The sequence below is a fragment of the Lissotriton helveticus genome, chromosome 11 (genome assembly GCF_964261635.1).
Source record: "Lissotriton helveticus chromosome 11, aLisHel1.1, whole genome shotgun sequence".
Classification (NCBI taxonomy): domain Eukaryota; kingdom Metazoa; phylum Chordata; class Amphibia; order Caudata; family Salamandridae; genus Lissotriton; species Lissotriton helveticus.
In genome coordinates this window covers 39,096,959-39,114,870 of record NC_136072.1, presented here as the reverse complement: position 1 = coordinate 39,114,870, position 17,912 = coordinate 39,096,959, and the positions used below count along the sequence as shown (strand labels likewise).

Below are 17,912 nucleotides of genomic sequence, written 5' to 3'. Positions count from 1 at the left end.
GTAGTCAGAGGCTCTTTCTATGGACATCTGCCTCTTGGATTCCTCTCAACTTGCCCTCTTATGAAACATTTTGTGAGCTGCAGTTACCTCCGATGGCTACAAGGTGGCGCTACATTCAGGTGAGAGCACAAGTATGCCCAAAATGTTAGTGACTTTTGCCAGATTTATCGGTGGATCTTGCATATTTTTTTCAGAGGCTAGATATTGCCTAGAAATGCTTTTTAACATAGAGATGCTGGAGTTATAATGTCTGGTCGGGCCTCAGCCCTTTCATTGTCTGCCCACTGTAACATATTTATTACCAGCACATGTGAGTGGTGACTCTGCTTTATGGAACTTATCATATATTAGGGCAATGAATATAGCAGAAGGGGCGATCGAGATGTTTGCCTACGTATTTGTTTATTTTTTTATATCTGGCTGATTAATCTGTTCATGATATTTCCATTTTGTGACATATTGCATTAAAATATATCCAGCTTGCAGAATATATAAGTATTTGTACTGCGTTGGCCGGGAATCGAACCCGGGTCAACTGCTTGGAAGGCAGCTATGCTCACCACTATACCACCAACGCCCTATGATCTGTATGCTCTCGGTTCTAAACATTACGACCCTGAGTGCAATGTCTATCTTGCACCAGCTTCAACGGTGCATTTGGTTTAGATACCAACATGAAAAGCAGTAGAAAGTTTTTAGCAGAGGGTAAGGAACTGGGATTGAAACCAAGGTCAAAGCTGTGCGGAAGAGAAGAATGGAAAGCAGTAGTACAAATAATAGATATGAACATATAGATGCAGCATGGGAAGCAAAGCAGGGAAGAGAAAGAGAGAACATTCCAGGAAATGCCCAGGAGATAGATAATAGCACAACTAAAAGGGAAGAATGAAATTCAAAGCATGCCCAGAAAAGTGTTTGAAGGTCCCACCAGTCATTTATGCTTATTATTGTGTGTCTTTACTTTCAAAGTACAGGGTGGATCCTTTTACGATCCCTCTCTTGTATTTCAGCAGACACAGATAGTTGAGAAGTCTTTTCTCACATAGCTGGCAAAAGCTTGCGCTTTTACTTGCTGGCAGCCTGGGAATGACAGCTTGGTCCTTGGAAGAAAAATCAAGCAAAATTAGCAGAGGATGGTTTCGATCCATCGACCTCTGGGTTATGGGCCCAGCACGCTTCCGCTGCGCCACTCTGCTCCGTTGTGAAAGTGTTCTCTTTATGCAAATAAGGAGCATTCAGCAGAGTAGAGTGGGATTGGTCGGGCTCTCACCTCATTTGCCTAAGTATATCGCAAGGCATGCTGGGTGCAGAAAAACTTAATCTTCCCCTCTAACAATCAGTCATAACTGAAAGCCAGACACTCTCAGGCACTAGCCGTTTCAAACATTTATCAAGACAGCAGCTCTTGAACCCTCTATATCTCTCTCTGTGATACTAGCGCTAACATGCTCAGGATTTGGCTTTACCTGGGAGCCAGAGATCTACCCGGTGAGGGCTTGCCCGGTGTGAGGCTTTTGAGCGTTTGGGAGCGTTCGGGACGTTGGACAGGAAACTATGCAAATTTCAAGCATCCAACCTTCCTGCTGCAGTGAGAGGCTCTTTCCATGGACATCTGCCTCTTGGATTCCTCTCAACTTGCCTTCTGATAAAACATTTTGTGAGCTGCAGTTACCTTCGACAGCTACGAGGTGGCGCTACATTCAGGTCAGAGCACAAGTATGCAAAAATGTTACGGACTTTGGCCAGATTTATCGGTGGGTCTTGCATATTTTTTTCAGAGGCTAGAAATTGCCTAGAAATGCTTTTTAACATAGAGATGCTGGAGGTATAATGTCTGGTCGGGCCTCAGCCCTTTCATTGCCTGCCCAAAATAACATATTTATTACCAGCACATGTGAATGGCGACTCTGCTTTATGAAACTTATCATATATTAGGACAATGAATATAGCAGAAGGGGCGATTGAGATGTTTGCCTACGTATTTTTTAATTTCTATATATATGGCTGATTAATCTGTTCATGATATTTCCATTTTGTGACATGTTGAACTAAAATATATCCTGCTTGCAGAATACATAAGTATTTGCACTGCGTTGGCCGGGAATCGAACCCGGGTCAACTGCTTGGAAGGCAGCTATGCTCACCACTATACCACCAACGCCCTCTGTCATTTATGCTTATTATTGTGTCTCTTTACTTTCAAAGTAAAGGGTGGATCCTTTGACGATCCCTCTCTTGTATTTCAGCAGACACAGATAGTTGAGAAGTCTTTTCTCACATAGCTGGCGCAAGCTTGCGCTTTTCCTTTCTGGCAGCGTGGAAATGACAGCTTGGTCCTTGGAAGGAAAATAAAGCAAATTTAGCAGAGGATGGTTTCGATCCATCGACCTCTGGGTTATGGGCCCAGCACGCTTCCGCTGTGCCACTCTGCTCCTCTGTGAAAGTGTTCTCTTTATGCAGATGAGGAGCATTCAGCGGAGTGACGTGGGCGTTCGGGACGTGAGAGGACGTTGGACAGGAAACTATGCAAATTTGAAGCATCCAACCTTCCTGCTGTTGTCAGAGGCTCTTTCTATGGACATCTGCCTCTTGGATTCCTCTCAACTTGCCCTCTTATGAAACATTTTGTGAGCTGCAGTTACCTCCGATGGCTACAAGGTGGCGCTACATTCAGGTGAGAGCACAAGTATGCCCAAAATGTTAGTGACTTTTGCCAGATTTATCGGTGGATCTTGCATATTTTTTTCAGAGGCTAGATATTGCCTAGAAATGCTTTTTAACATAGAGATGCTGGAGTTATAATGTCTGGTCGGGCCTCAGCCCTTTCATTGTCTGCCCACTGTAACATATTTATTACCAGCACATGTGAGTGGTGACTCTGCTTTATGGAACTTATCATATATTAGGGCAATGAATATAGCAGAAGGGGCGATCGAGATGTTTGCCTACGTATTTGTTTATTTTTTTATATCTGGCTGATGAATCTGTTCATGATATTTCCATTTTGTGACTTATTGCATTAAAATATATCCAGCTTGCAGAATATATAAGTATTTGTACTGCGTTGGCCGGGAATCTAACCCGGGTCAACTGCTTGGAAGGCAGCTATGCTCACCACTATACCACCAACGCCCTATGATCTGTATGCTCTCGGTTCTAAACATTACGACCCTGAGTGCAATGTCTATCTTGCACCAGCTTCAACGGTGCATTTGGTTTAGATACCAACATGAAAAGCAGTAGAAAGTTTTTAGCAGAGGGTAAGGAACTGGGATTGAAACCAAGGTCAAAGCTGTGCGGAAGAGAAGAATGGAAAGCAGTAGTACAAATAATAGATATGAACATATAGATGCAGCATGGGAAGCAAAGCAGGGAAGAGAAAGAGAGAACATTCCAGGAAATGCCCAGGAGATAGATAATAGCACAACTAAAAGGGAAGAATGAAATTCAAAGCATGCCCAGAAAAGTGTTTGAAGGTCCCACCAGTCATTTATGCTTATTATTGTGTGTCTTTACTTTCAAAGTACAGGGTGGATCCTTTTACGATCCCTCTCTTGTATTTCAGCAGACACAGATAGTTGAGAAGTCTTTTCTCACATAGCTGGCAAAAGCTTGCGCTTTTACTTGCTGGCAGCCTGGGAATGACAGCTTGGTCCTTGGAAGAAAAATCAAGCAAAATTAGCAGAGGATGGTTTCGATCCATCGACCTCTGGGTTATGGGCCCAGCACGCTTCCGCTGCGCCACTCTGCTCCGTTGTGAAAGTGTTCTCTTTATGCAAATAAGGAGCATTCAGCAGAGTAGAGTGGGATTGGTCGGGCTCTCACCTCATTTGCCTAAGTATATCGCAAGGCATGCTGGGTGCAGAAAAACTTAATCTTCCCCTCTCACAATCAGTCATAACTGAAAGCCAGACACTCTCAGGCACTAGCCGTTTCAAACATTTATCAAGACAGCAGCTCTTGAACCCTCTATATCTCTCTCTGTGATACTAGCGCTAACATGCTCAGGATTTGGCTTTACCTGGGAGCCAGAGATCTACCCGGTGAGGGCTTGCCCGGTGTGAGGCTTTTGAGCGTTTGGGAGCGTTCGGGACGTTGGACAGGAAACTATGCAAATTTCAAGCATCCAACCTTCCTGCTGCAGTGAGAGGCTCTTTCCATGGACATCTGCCTCTTGGATTCCTCTCAACTTGCCTTCTGATAAAACATTTTGTGAGCTGCAGTTACCTTCGACAGCTACGAGGTGGCGCTACATTCAGGTCAGAGCACAAGTATGCAAAAATGTTACGGACTTTGGCCAGATTTATCGGTGGGTCTTGCATATTTTTTTCAGAGGCTAGAAATTGCCTAGAAATGCTTTTTAACATAGAGATGCTGGAGGTATAATGTCTGGTCGGGCCTCAGCCCTTTCATTGCCTGCCCAAAATAACATATTTATTACCAGCACATGTGAATGGCGACTCTGCTTTATGAAACTTATCATATATTAGGACAATGAATATAGCAGAAGGGGCGATTGAGATGTTTGCCTACGTATTTTTTAATTTCTATATATATGGCTGATTAATCTGTTCATGATATTTCCATTTTGTGACATGTTGAACTAAAATATATCCTGCTTGCAGAATACATAAGTATTTGCACTGCGTTGGCCGGGAATCGAACCCGGGTCAACTGCTTGGAAGGCAGCTATGCTCACCACTATACCACCAACGCCCTCTGTCATTTATGCTTATTATTGTGTCTCTTTACTTTCAAAGTAAAAGGTGGATCCTTTGACGATCCCTCTCTTGTATTTCAGCAGACACAGATAGTTGAGAAGTCTTTTCTCACATAGCTGGCGCAAGCTTGCGCTTTTCCTTTCTGGCAGCGTGGAAATGACAGCTTGGTCCTTGGAAGGAAAATAAAGCAAATTTAGCAGAGGATGGTTTCGATCCATCGACCTCTGGGTTATGGGCCCAGCACGCTTCCGCTGCGCCACTCTGCTCCTCTGTGAAAGTGTTCTCTTTATGCAGATGAGGAGCATTCAGTGGAGTGACGTGGGCGTTCGGGACGTGAGAGGACGTTGGACAGGAAACTATGCAAATTTGAAGCATCCAACCTTCCTGCTGTAGTCAGAGGCTCTTTCTATGGACATCTGCCTCTTGGATTCCTCTCAACTTGCCCTCTTATGAAACATTTTGTGAGCTGCAGTTACCTCCGATGGCTACAAGGTGGCGCTACATTCAGGTGAGAGCACAAGTATGCCCAAAATGTTAGTGACTTTTGCCAGATTTATCGGTGGATCTTGCATATTTTTTTCAGAGGCTAGATATTGCCTAGAAATGCTTTTTAACATAGAGATGCTGGAGTTATAATGTCTGGTCGGGCCTCAGCCCTTTCATTGTCTGCCCACTGTAACATATTTATTACCAGCACATGTGAGTGGTGACTCTGCTTTATGGAACTTATCATATATTAGGGCAATGAATATAGCAGAAGGGGCGATCGAGATGTTTGCCTACGTATTTGTTTATTTTTTTATATCTGGCTGATGAATCTGTTCATGATATTTCCATTTTGTGACATATTGCATTAAAATATATCCAGCTTGCAGAATATATAAGTATTTGTACTGCGTTGGCCGGGAATCGAACCCGGGTCAATTGCTTGGAAGGCAGCTATGCTCACCACTATACCACCAACGCCCTATGATCTGTATGCTCTCGGTTCTAAACATTGCGACCCTGAGTGCAATGTCTATCTTGCACCAGCTTCAACGGTGCATTTGGTTTAGATACCAACATGAAAAGCAGTAGAAAGTTTTTAGCAGAGGGTAAGGAACTGGGATTGAAACCAAGGTCAAAGCTGTGCGGAAGAGAAGAATGGAAAGCAGTAGTACAAATAATAGATATGAACATATAGATGCAGCATGGGAAGCAAAGCAGGGAAGAGAAAGAGAGAACATTCCAGGAAATGCCCAGGAGATAGATAATAGCACAACTAAAAGGGAAGAATGAAATTCAAAGCATGCCCAGAAAAGTGTTTGAAGGTCCCACCAGTCATTTATGCTTATTATTGTGTGTCTTTACTTTCAAAGTACAGGGTGGATCCTTTTACGATCCCTCTCTTGTATTTCAGCAGACACAGATAGTTGAGAAGTCTTTTCTCACATAGCTGGCAAAAGCTTGCGCTTTTACTTGCTGGCAGCCTGGGAATGACAGCTTGGTCCTTGGAAGAAAAATCAAGCAAAATTAGCAGAGGATGGTTTCGATCCATCGACCTCTGGGTTATGGGCCCAGCACGCTTCCGCTGCGCCACTCTGCTCCGTTGTGAAAGTGTTCTCTTTATGCAAATAAGGAGCATTCAGCAGAGTAGAGTGGGATTGGTCGGGCTCTCACCTCATTTGCCTAAGTATATCGCAAGGCATGCTGGGTGCAGAAAAACTTAATCTTCCCCTCTCACAATCAGTCATAACTGAAAGCCAGACACTCTCAGGCACTAGCCGTTTCAAACATTTATCAAGACAGCAGCTCTTGAACCCTCTATATCTCTCTCTGTGATACTAGCGCTAACATGCTCAGGATTTGGCTTTACCTGGGAGCCAGAGATCTACCCGGTGAGGGCGAGGCTTTTGAGCGTTTGGGAGCGTTGTGGACGTTGGACAGGAAACTATGCAAATTTCAAGCATCCAACCTTCCTGCTGCAGTGAGAGGCTCTTTCCATGGACATCTGCCTCTTGGATTCCTCTCAACTTGCCTTCTGATAAAACATTTTGTGAGCTGCAGTTACCTTCGACAGCTACGAGGTGGCGCTACATTCAGGTCAGAGCACAAGTATGCAAAAATGTTACGGACTTTGGCCAGATTTATCGGTGGGTCTTGCATATTTTTTTCAGAGGCTAGAAATTGCCTAGAAATGCTTTTTAACATAGAGATGCTGGAGGTATAATGTCTGGTCGGGCCTCAGCCCTTTCATTGCCTGCCCAAAATAACATATTTATTACCAGCACATGTGAATGGCGACTCTGCTTTATGAAACTTATCATATATTAGGACAATGAATATAGCAGAAGGGGCGATTGAGATGTTTGCCTACGTATTTTTTAATTTCTATATATATGGCTGATTAATCTGTTCATGATATTTCCATTTTGTGACATGTTGAACTAAAATATATCCTGCTTGCAGAATACATAAGTATTTGCACTGCGTTGGCCGGGAATCGAACCCGGGTCAACTGCATGGAAGGCAGCTATGCTCACCACTATACCACCAACGCCCTCTGTCATTTATGCTTATTATTGTGTCTCTTTACTTTCAAAGTAAAGGGTGGATCCTTTGACGATCCCTCTCTTGTATTTCAGCAGACACAGATAGTTGAGAAGTCTTTTCTCACATAGCTGGCGCAAGCTTGCGCTTTTCCTTTCTGGCAGCGTGGAAATGACAGCTTGGTCCTTGGAAGGAAAATAAAGCAAATTTAGCAGAGGATGGTTTCGATCCATCGACCTCTGGGTTATGGGCCCAGCACGCTTCCGCTGCGCCACTCTGCTCCTCTGTGAAAGTGTTCTCTTTATGCAGATGAGGAGCATTCAGTGGAGTGACGTGGGCGTTCGGGACGTGAGAGGACGTTGGACAGGAAACTATGCAAATTTGAAGCATCCAACCTTCCTGCTGTAGTCAGAGGCTCTTTCTATGGACATCTGCCTCTTGGATTCCTCTCAACTTGCCCTCTTATGAAACATTTTGTGAGCTGCAGTTACCTCCGATGGCTACAAGGTGGCGCTACATTCAGGTGAGAGCACAAGTATGCCCAAAATGTTAGTGACTTTTGCCAGATTTATCGGTGGATCTTGCATATTTTTTTCAGAGGCTAGATATTGCCTAGAAATGCTTTTTAACATAGAGATGCTGGAGTTATAATGTCTGGTCGGGCCTCAGCCCTTTCATTGTCTGCCCACTGTAACATATTTATTACCAGCACATGTGAGTGGTGACTCTGCTTTATGGAACTTATCATATATTAGGGCAATGAATATAGCAGAAGGGGCGATCGAGATGTTTGCCTACGTATTTGTTTATTTTTTTATATCTGGCTGATTAATCTGTTCATGATATTTCCATTTTGTGACATATTGCATTAAAATATATCCAGCTTGCAGAATATATAAGTATTTGTACTGCGTTGGCCGGGAATCGAACCCGGGTCAACTGCTTGGAAGGCAGCTATGCTCACCACTATACCACCAACGCCCTATGATCTGTATGCTCTCGGTTCTAAACATTACGACCCTGAGTGCAATGTCTATCTTGCACCAGCTTCAACGGTGCATTTGGTTTAGATACCAACATGAAAAGCAGTAGAAAGTTTTTAGCAGAGGGTAAGGAACTGGGATTGAAACCAAGGTCAAAGCTGTGCGGAAGAGAAGAATGGAAAGCAGTAGTACAAATAATAGATATGAACATATAGATGCAGCATGGGAAGCAAAGCAGGGAAGAGAAAGAGAGAACATTCCAGGAAATGCCCAGGAGATAGATAATAGCACAACTAAAAGGGAAGAATGAAATTCAAAGCATGCCCAGAAAAGTGTTTGAAGGTCCCACCAGTCATTTATGCTTATTATTGTGTGTCTTTACTTTCAAAGTACAGGGTGGATCCTTTTACGATCCCTCTCTTGTATTTCAGCAGACACAGATAGTTGAGAAGTCTTTTCTCACATAGCTGGCAAAAGCTTGCGCTTTTACTTGCTGGCAGCCTGGGAATGACAGCTTGGTCCTTGGAAGAAAAATCAAGCAAAATTAGCAGAGGATGGTTTCGATCCATCGACCTCTGGGTTATGGGCCCAGCACGCTTCCGCTGCGCCACTCTGCTCCGTTGTGAAAGTGTTCTCTTTATGCAAATAAGGAGCATTCAGCAGAGTAGAGTGGGATTGGTCGGGCTCTCACCTCATTTGCCTAAGTATATCGCAAGGCATGCTGGGTGCAGAAAAACTTAATCTTCCCCTCTAACAATCAGTCATAACTGAAAGCCAGACACTCTCAGGCACTAGCCGTTTCAAACATTTATCAAGACAGCAGCTCTTGAACCCTCTATATCTCTCTCTGTGATACTAGCGCTAACATGCTCAGGATTTGGCTTTACCTGGGAGCCAGAGATCTACCCGGTGAGGGCTTGCCCGGTGTGAGGCTTTTGAGCGTTTGGGAGCGTTCGGGACGTTGGACAGGAAACTATGCAAATTTCAAGCATCCAACCTTCCTGCTGCAGTGAGAGGCTCTTTCCATGGACATCTGCCTCTTGGATTCCTCTCAACTTGCCTTCTGATAAAACATTTTGTGAGCTGCAGTTACCTTCGACAGCTACGAGGTGGCGCTACATTCAGGTCAGAGCACAAGTATGCAAAAATGTTACGGACTTTGGCCAGATTTATCGGTGGGTCTTGCATATTTTTTTCAGAGGCTAGAAATTGCCTAGAAATGCTTTTTAACATAGAGATGCTGGAGGTATAATGTCTGGTCGGGCCTCAGCCCTTTCATTGCCTGCCCAAAATAACATATTTATTACCAGCACATGTGAATGGCGACTCTGCTTTATGAAACTTATCATATATTAGGACAATAAATATAGCAGAAGGGGCGATTGAGATTTTTTAATTTCTATATATATGGCTGATTAATCTGTTCATGATATTTCCATTTTGTGACATGTTGAACTAAAATATATCCTGCTTGCAGAATACATAAGTATTTGCACTGCGTTGGCCGGGAATCGAACCCGGGTCAACTGCTTGGAAGGCAGCTATGCTCACCACTATACCACCAACGCCCTCTGTCATTTATGCTTATTATTGTGTCTCTTTACTTTCAAAGTAAAGGGTGGATCCTTTGACGATCCCTCTCTTGTATTTCAGCAGACACAGATAGTTGAGAAGTCTTTTCTCACATAGCTGGCGCAAGCTTGCGCTTTTCCTTTCTGGCAGCGTGGAAATGACAGCTTGGTCCTTGGAAGGAAAATAAAGCAAATTTAGCAGAGGATGGTTTCGATCCATCGACCTCTGGGTTATGGGCCCAGCACGCTTCCGCTGCGCCACTCTGCTCCTCTGTGAAAGTGTTCTCTTTATGCAGATGAGGAGCATTCAGTGGAGTGACGTGGGCGTTCGGGACGTGAGAGGACGTTGGACAGGAAACTATGCAAATTTGAAGCATCCAACCTTCCTGCTGTAGTCAGAGGCTCTTTCTATGGACATCTGCCTCTTGGATTCCTCTCAACTTGCCCTCTTATGAAACATTTTGTGAGCTGCAGTTACCTCCGATGGCTACAAGGTGGCGCTACATTCAGGTGAGAGCACAAGTATGCCCAAAATGTTAGTGACTTTTGCCAGATTTATCGGTGGATCTTGCATATTTTTTTCAGAGGCTAGATATTGCCTAGAAATGCTTTTTAACATAGAGATGCTGGAGTTATAATGTCTGGTCGGGCCTCAGCCCTTTCATTGTCTGCCCACTGTAACATATTTATTACCAGCACATGTGAGTGGTGACTCTGCTTTATGGAACTTATCATATATTAGGGCAATGAATACAGCAGAAGGGGCGATCGAGATGTTTGCCTACGTATTTGTTTATTTTTTTATATCTGGCTGATTAATCTGTTCATGATATTTCCATTTTGTGACATATTGCATTAAAATATATCCAGCTTGCAGAATATATAAGTATTTGTACTGCGTTGGCCGGGAATCGAACCCGGGTCAACTGCTTGGAAGGCAGCTATGCTCACCACTATACCACCAACGCCCTATGATCTGTATGCTCTCGGTTCTAAACATTACGACCCTGAGTGCAATGTCTATCTTGCACCAGCTTCAACGGTGCATTTGGTTTAGATACCAACATGAAAAGCAGTAGAAAGTTTTTAGCAGAGGGTAAGGAACTGGGATTGAAACCAAGGTCAAAGCTGTGCGGAAGAGAAGAATGGAAAGCAGTAGTACAAATAATAGATATGAACATATAGATGCAGCATGGGAAGCAAAGCAGGGAAGAGAAAGAGAGAACATTCCAGGAAATGCCCAGGAGATAGATAATAGCACAACTAAAAGGGAAGAATGAAATTCAAAGCATGCCCAGAAAAGTGTTTGAAGGTCCCACCAGTCATTTATGCTTATTATTGTGTGTCTTTACTTTCAAAGTACAGGGTGGATCCTTTTACGATCCCTCTCTTGTATTTCAGCAGACACAGATAGTTGAGAAGTCTTTTCTCACATAGCTGGCAAAAGCTTGCGCTTTTACTTGCTGGCAGCCTGGGAATGACAGCTTGGTCCTTGGAAGAAAAATCAAGCAAAATTAGCAGAGGATGGTTTCGATCCATCGACCTCTGGGTTATGGGCCCAGCACGCTTCCGCTGCGCCACTCTGCTCCGTTGTGAAAGTGTTCTCTTTATGCAAATAAGGAGCATTCAGCAGAGTAGAGTGGGATTGGTCGGGCTCTCACCTCATTTGCCTAAGTATATCGCAAGGCATGCTGGGTGCAGAAAAACTTAATCTTCCCCTCTCACAATCAGTCATAACTGAAAGCCAGACACTCTCAGGCACTAGCCGTTTCAAACATTTATCAAGACAGCAGCTCTTGAACCCTCTATATCTCTCTCTGTGATACTAGCGCTAACATGCTCAGGATTTGGCTTTACCTGGGAGCCAGAGATCTACCCGGTGAGGGCGAGGCTTTTGAGCGTTTGGGAGCGTTGTGGACGTTGGACAGGAAACTATGCAAATTTCAAACATCCAACCTTCCTGCTGCAGTGAGAGGCTCTTTCCATGGACATCTGCCTCTTGGATTCCTCTCAACTTGCCTTCTGATAAAACATTTTGTGAGCTGCAGTTACCTTCGACAGCTACGAGGTGGCGCTACATTCAGGTCAGAGCACAAGTATGCAAAAATGTTACGGACTTTGGCCAGATTTATCGGTGGGTCTTGCATATTTTTTTCAGAGGCTAGAAATTGCCTAGAAATGCTTTTTAACATAGAGATGCTGGAGGTATAATGTCTGGTCGGGCCTCAGCCCTTTCATTGCCTGCCCAAAATAACATATTTATTACCAGCACATGTGAATGGCGACTCTGCTTTATGAAACTTATCATATATTAGGACAATGAATATAGCAGAAGGGGCGATTGAGATGTTTGCCTACGTATTTTTTAATTTCTATATATATGGCTGATTAATCTGTTCATGATATTTCCATTTTGTGACATGTTGAACTAAAATATATCCTGCTTGCAGAATACATAAGTATTTGCACTGCGTTGGCCGGGAATTGAACCCGGGTCAACTGCTTGGAAGGCAGCTATGCTCACCACTATACCACCAACGCCCTCTGTCATTTATGCTTATTATTGTGTCTCTTTACTTTCAAAGTAAAGGGTGGATCCTTTGACGATCCCTCTCTTGTATTTCAGCAGACACAGATAGTTGAGAAGTCTTTTCTCACATAGCTGGCGCAAGCTTGCGCTTTTCCTTTCTGGCAGCGTGGAAATGACAGCTTGGTCCTTGGAAGGAAAATAAAGCAAATTTAGGAGAGGATGGTTTCGATCCATCGACCTCTGGGTTATGGGCCCAGCACGCTTCCGCTGCGCCACTCTGCTCCTCTGTGAAAGTGTTCTCTTTATGCAGATGAGGAGCATTCAGTGGAGTGACGTGGGCGTTCGGGACGTGAGAGGACGTTGGACAGGAAACTATGCAAATTTGAAGCATCCAACCTTCCTGCTGTAGTCAGAGGCTCTTTCTATGGACATCTGCCTCTTGGATTCCTCTCAACTTGCCCTCTTATGAAACATTTTGTGAGCTGCAGTTACCTCCGATGGCTACAAGGTGGCGCTACATTCAGGTGAGAGCACAAGTATGCCCAAAATGTTAGTGACTTTTGCCAGATTTATCGGTGGATCTTGCATATTTTTTTCAGAGGCTAGATATTGCCTAGAAATGCTTTTTAACATAGAGATGCTGGAGTTATAATGTCTGGTCGGGCCTCAGCCCTTTCATTGTCTGCCCACTGTAACATATTTATTACCAGCACATGTGAGTGGTGACTCTGCTTTATGGAACTTATCATATATTAGGGCAATGAATATAGCAGAAGGGGCGATCGAGATGTTTGCCTACGTATTTGTTTATTTTTTTATATCTGGCTGATTAATCTGTTCATGATATTTCCATTTTGTGACATATTGCATTAAAATATATCCAGCTTGCAGAATATATAAGTATTTGTACTGCGTTGGCCGGGAATCGAACCCGGGTCAACTGCTTGGAAGGCAGCTATGCTCACCACTATACCACCAACGCCCTATGATCTGTATGCTCTCGGTTCTAAACATTACGACCCTGAGTGCAATGTCTATCTTGCACCAGCTTCAACGGTGCATTTGGTTTAGATACCAACATGAAAAGCAGTAGAAAGTTTTTAGCAGAGGGTAAGGAACTGGGATTGAAACCAAGGTCAAAGCTGTGCGGAAGAGAAGAATGGAAAGCAGTAGTACAAATAATAGATATGAACATATAGATGCAGCATGGGAAGCAAAGCAGGGAAGAGAAAGAGAGAACATTCCAGGAAATGCCCAGGAGATAGATAATAGCACAACTAAAAGGGAAGAATGAAATTCAAAGCATGCCCAGAAAAGTGTTTGAAGGTCCCACCAGTCATTTATGCTTATTATTGTGTGTCTTTACTTTCAAAGTACAGGGTGGATCCTTTTACGATCCCTCTCTTGTATTTCAGCAGACACAGATAGTTGAGAAGTCTTTTCTCACATAGCTGGCAAAAGCTTGCGCTTTTACTTGCTGGCAGCCTGGGAATGACAGCTTGGTCCTTGGAAGAAAAATCAAGCAAAATTAGCAGAGGATGGTTTCGATCCATCGACCTCTGGGTTATGGGCCCAGCACGCTTCCGCTGCGCCACTCTGCTCCGTTGTGAAAGTGTTCTCTTTATGCAAATAAGGAGCATTCAGCAGAGTAGAGTGGGATTGGTCGGGCTCTCACCTCATTTGCCTAAGTATATCGCAAGGCATGCTGGGTGCAGAAAAACTTAATCTTCCCCTCTCACAATCAGTCATAACTGAAAGCCAGACACTCTCAGGCACTAGCCGTTTCAAACATTTATCAAGACAGCAGCTCTTGAACCCTCTATATCTCTCTCTGTGATACTAGCGCTAACATGCTCAGGATTTGGCTTTACCTGGGAGCCAGAGATCTACCCGGTGAGGGCTTGCCCGGTGTGAGGCTTTTGAGCGTTTGGGAGCGTTGTGGACGTTGGACAGGAAACTATGCAAATTTCAAACATCCAACCTTCCTGCTGCAGTGAGAGGCTCTTTCCATGGACATCTGCCTCTTGGATTCCTCTCAACTTGCCTTCTGATAAAACATTTTGTGAGCTGCAGTTACCTTCGACAGCTACGAGGTGGCGCTACATTCAGGTCAGAGCACAAGTATGCAAAAATGTTACGGACTTTGGCCAGATTTATCGGTGGGTCTTGCATATTTTTTTCAGAGGCTAGAAATTGCCTAGAAATGCTTTTTAACATAGAGATGCTGGAGGTATAATGTCTGGTCGGGCCTCAGCCCTTTCATTGCCTGCCCAAAATAACATATTTATTACCAGCACATGTGAATGGCGACTCTGCTTTATGAAACGTATCATATATTAGGACAATGAATATAGCAGAAGGGGCGATTGAGATGTTTGCCTACGTATTTTTTAATTTCTATATATATGGCTGATTAATCTGTTCATGATATTTCCATTTTGTGACATGTTGAACTAAAATATATCCTGCTTGCAGAATACATAAGTATTTGCACTGCGTTGGCCGGGAATGGAACCCGGGTCAACTGCTTGGAAGGCAGCTATGCTCACCACTATACCACCAACGCCCTCTGTCATTTATGCTTATTATTGTGTCTCTTTACTTTCAAAGTAAAGGGTGGATCCTTTGACGATCCCTCTCTTGTATTTCAGCAGACACAGATAGTTGAGAAGTCTTTTCTCACATAGCTGGCGCAAGCTTGCGCTTTTCCTTTCTGGCAGCGTGGAAATGACAGCTTGGTCCTTGGAAGGAAAATAAAGCAAATTTAGGAGAGGATGGTTTCGATCCATCGACCTCTGGGTTATGGGCCCAGCACGCTTCCGCTGCGCCACTCTGCTCCTCTGTGAAAGTGTTCTCTTTATGCAGATGAGGAGCATTCAGTGGAGTGACGTGGGCGTTCGGGACGTGAGAGGACGTTGGACAGGAAACTATGCAAATTTGAAGCATCCAACCTTCCTGCTGTAGTCAGAGGCTCTTTCTATGGACATCTGCCTCTTGGATTCCTCTCAACTTGCCCTCTTATGAAACATTTTGTGAGCTGCAGTTACCTCCGATGGCTACAAGGTGGCGCTACATTCAGGTGAGAGCACAAGTTTGCCCAAAATGTTAGTGACTTTTGCCAGATTTATCGGTGGATCTTGCATATTTTTTTCAGAGGCTAGATATTGCCTAGAAATGCTTTTTAACATAGAGATGCTGGAGTTATAATGTCTGGTCGGGCCTCAGCCCTTTCATTGTCTGCCCACTGTAACATATTTATTACCAGCACATGTGAGTGGTGACTCTGCTTTATGGAACTTATCATATATTAGGGCAATGAATATAGCAGAAGGGGCGATCGAGATGTTTGCCTACGTATTTGTTTATTTTTTTATATCTGGCTGATTAATCTGTTCATGATATTTCCATTTTGTGACATATTGCATTAAAATATATCCAGCTTGCAGAATATATAAGTACTTGTACTGCGTTGGCCGGGAATCGAACCCGGGTCAACTGCTTGGAAGGCAGCTATGCTCACCACTATACCACCAACGCCCTATGATCTGTATGCTCTCGGTTCTAAACATTACGACCCTGAGTGCAATGTCTATCTTGCACCAGCTTCAACGGTGCATTTGGTTTAGATACCAACATGAAAAGCAGTAGAAAGTTTTTAGCAGAGGGTAAGGAACTGGGATTGAAACCAAGGTCAAAGCTGTGCGGAAGAGAAGAATGGAAAGCAGTAGTACAAATAATAGATATGAACATATAGATGCAGCATGGGAAGCAAAGCAGGGAAGAGAAAGAGAGAACATTCCAGGAAATGCCCAGGAGATAGATAATAGCACAACTAAAAGGGAAGAATGAAATTCAAAGCATGCCCAGAAAAGTGTTTGAAGGTCCCACCAGTCATTTATGCTTATTATTGTGTGTCTTTACTTTCAAAGTACAGGGTGGATCCTTTTACGATCCCTCTCTTGTATTTCAGCAGACACAGATAGTTGAGAAGTCTTTTCTCAGATAGCTGGCAAAAGCTTGCGCTTTTACTTGCTGGCAGCCTGGGAATGACAGCTTGGTCCTTGGAAGAAAAATCAAGCAAAATTAGCAGAGGATGGTTTCGATCCATCGACCTCTGGGTTATGGGCCCAGCACGCTTCCGCTGCGCCACTCTGCTCCGTTGTGAAAGTGTTCTCTTTATGCAAATAAGGAGCATTCAGCAGAGTAGAGTGGGATTGGTCGGGCTCTCACCTCATTTGCCTAAGTATATCGCAAGGCATGCTGGGTGCAGAAAAACTTAATCTTCCCCTCTCACAATCAGTCATAACTGAAAGCCAGACACTCTCAGGCACTAGCCGTTTCAAACATTTATCAAGACAGCAGCTCTTGAACCCTCTATATCTCTCTCTGTGATACTAGCGCTAACATGCTCAGGATTTGGCTTTACCTGGGAGCCAGAGATCTACCCGGTGAGGGCTTGCCCGGTGTGAGGCTTTTGAGCGTTTGGGAGCGTTGTGGACGTTGGACAGGAAACTATGCAAATTTCAAACATCCAACCTTCCTGCTGCAGTGAGAGGCTCTTTCCATGGACATCTGCCTCTTGGATTCCTCTCAACTTGCCTTCTGATAAAACATTTTGTGAGCTGCAGTTACCTTCGACAGCTACGAGGTGGCGCTACATTCAGGTCAGAGCACAAGTATGCAAAAATGTTACGGACTTTGGCCAGATTTATGGGTGGGTCTTGCATATTTTTTTCAGAGGCTAGAAATTGCCTAGAAATGCTTTTTAACATAGAGATGCTGGAGGTATAATGTCTGGTCGGGCCTCAGCCCTTTCATTGCCTGCCCAAAATAACATATTTATTACCAGCACATGTGAAATGCGACTCTGCTTTATGAAACTTATCATATATTAGGACAATGAATATAGCAGAAGGGGCGATTGAGATGTTTGCCTACGTATTTTTTAATTTCTATATATATGGCTGATTAATCTGTTCATGATATTTCCATTTTGTGACATGTTGAACTAAAATATATCCTGCTTGCAGAATACATAAGTATTTGCACTGCGTTGGCCGGGAATCGAACCCGGGTCAACTGCTTGGAAGGCAGCTATGCTCACCACTATACCACCAACGCCCTCTGTCATTTATGCTTATTATTGTGTCTCTTTACTTTCAAAGTAAAGGGTGGATCCTTTGACGATCCCTCTCTTGTATTTCAGCAGACACAGATAGTTGAGAAGTCTTTTCTCACATAGCTGGCGCAAGCTTGCGCTTTTCCTTTCTGGCAGCGTGGAAATGACAGCTTGGTCCTTGGAAGGAAAATAAAGCAAATTTAGCAGAGGATGGTTTCGATCCATCGACCTCTGGGTTATGGGCCCAGCACGCTTCCGCTGCGCCACTCTGCTCCTCTGTGAAAGTGTTCTCTTTATGCAGATGAGGAGCATTCAGTGGAGTGACGTGGGCGTTCGGGACGTGAGAGGACGTTGGACAGGAAACTATGCAAATTTGAAGCATCCAACCTTCCTGCTGTAGTCAGAGGCTCTTTCTATGGACATCTGCCTCTTGGATTCCTCTCAACTTGCCCTCTTATG

The 17,912-nt window shown here is 43.9% G+C and overlaps 14 non-coding genes across 14 annotated transcripts; all 14 read right to left on the bottom strand.

Annotated features, from left to right (window-relative positions):
- Window positions 1-505: 505 nt before the first annotated feature.
- On the bottom strand, window positions 506-577 carry TRNAG-UCC (transfer RNA glycine (anticodon UCC)). Its single transcript has one exon. It is a non-coding gene; the product is annotated as a tRNA-Gly (tRNA).
- A 1,512-nt stretch (window positions 578-2,089) lies between these two features.
- TRNAG-UCC (transfer RNA glycine (anticodon UCC)) lies at window positions 2,090-2,161 on the bottom strand. The gene has a single exon. It is a non-coding gene; the product is annotated as a tRNA-Gly (tRNA).
- Window positions 2,162-3,060: 899 nt separating this feature from the next.
- Window positions 3,061-3,132, bottom strand: TRNAG-UCC (transfer RNA glycine (anticodon UCC)). Its single transcript has one exon. It is a non-coding gene; the product is annotated as a tRNA-Gly (tRNA).
- A 1,512-nt stretch (window positions 3,133-4,644) lies between these two features.
- TRNAG-UCC (transfer RNA glycine (anticodon UCC)) lies at window positions 4,645-4,716 on the bottom strand. The gene has a single exon. It is a non-coding gene; the product is annotated as a tRNA-Gly (tRNA).
- Window positions 4,717-5,615: 899 nt separating this feature from the next.
- TRNAG-UCC (transfer RNA glycine (anticodon UCC)) lies at window positions 5,616-5,687 on the bottom strand. The gene has a single exon. It is a non-coding gene; the product is annotated as a tRNA-Gly (tRNA).
- Window positions 5,688-7,188: 1,501 nt separating this feature from the next.
- On the bottom strand, window positions 7,189-7,260 carry TRNAG-UCC (transfer RNA glycine (anticodon UCC)). Its single transcript has one exon. It is a non-coding gene; the product is annotated as a tRNA-Gly (tRNA).
- An 899-nt stretch (window positions 7,261-8,159) lies between these two features.
- TRNAG-UCC (transfer RNA glycine (anticodon UCC)) lies at window positions 8,160-8,231 on the bottom strand. The gene has a single exon. It is a non-coding gene; the product is annotated as a tRNA-Gly (tRNA).
- A 1,498-nt stretch (window positions 8,232-9,729) lies between these two features.
- On the bottom strand, window positions 9,730-9,801 carry TRNAG-UCC (transfer RNA glycine (anticodon UCC)). The gene has a single exon. It is a non-coding gene; the product is annotated as a tRNA-Gly (tRNA).
- Window positions 9,802-10,700: 899 nt separating this feature from the next.
- TRNAG-UCC (transfer RNA glycine (anticodon UCC)) lies at window positions 10,701-10,772 on the bottom strand. Its single transcript has one exon. It is a non-coding gene; the product is annotated as a tRNA-Gly (tRNA).
- Window positions 10,773-12,273: 1,501 nt separating this feature from the next.
- Window positions 12,274-12,345, bottom strand: TRNAG-UCC (transfer RNA glycine (anticodon UCC)). Its single transcript has one exon. It is a non-coding gene; the product is annotated as a tRNA-Gly (tRNA).
- An 899-nt stretch (window positions 12,346-13,244) lies between these two features.
- On the bottom strand, window positions 13,245-13,316 carry TRNAG-UCC (transfer RNA glycine (anticodon UCC)). The gene has a single exon. It is a non-coding gene; the product is annotated as a tRNA-Gly (tRNA).
- A 1,512-nt stretch (window positions 13,317-14,828) lies between these two features.
- Window positions 14,829-14,900, bottom strand: TRNAG-UCC (transfer RNA glycine (anticodon UCC)). Its single transcript has one exon. It is a non-coding gene; the product is annotated as a tRNA-Gly (tRNA).
- An 899-nt stretch (window positions 14,901-15,799) lies between these two features.
- Window positions 15,800-15,871, bottom strand: TRNAG-UCC (transfer RNA glycine (anticodon UCC)). Its single transcript has one exon. It is a non-coding gene; the product is annotated as a tRNA-Gly (tRNA).
- A 1,512-nt stretch (window positions 15,872-17,383) lies between these two features.
- Window positions 17,384-17,455, bottom strand: TRNAG-UCC (transfer RNA glycine (anticodon UCC)). Its single transcript has one exon. It is a non-coding gene; the product is annotated as a tRNA-Gly (tRNA).
- Between the last annotated feature and the right edge of the window lie 457 nt (window positions 17,456-17,912).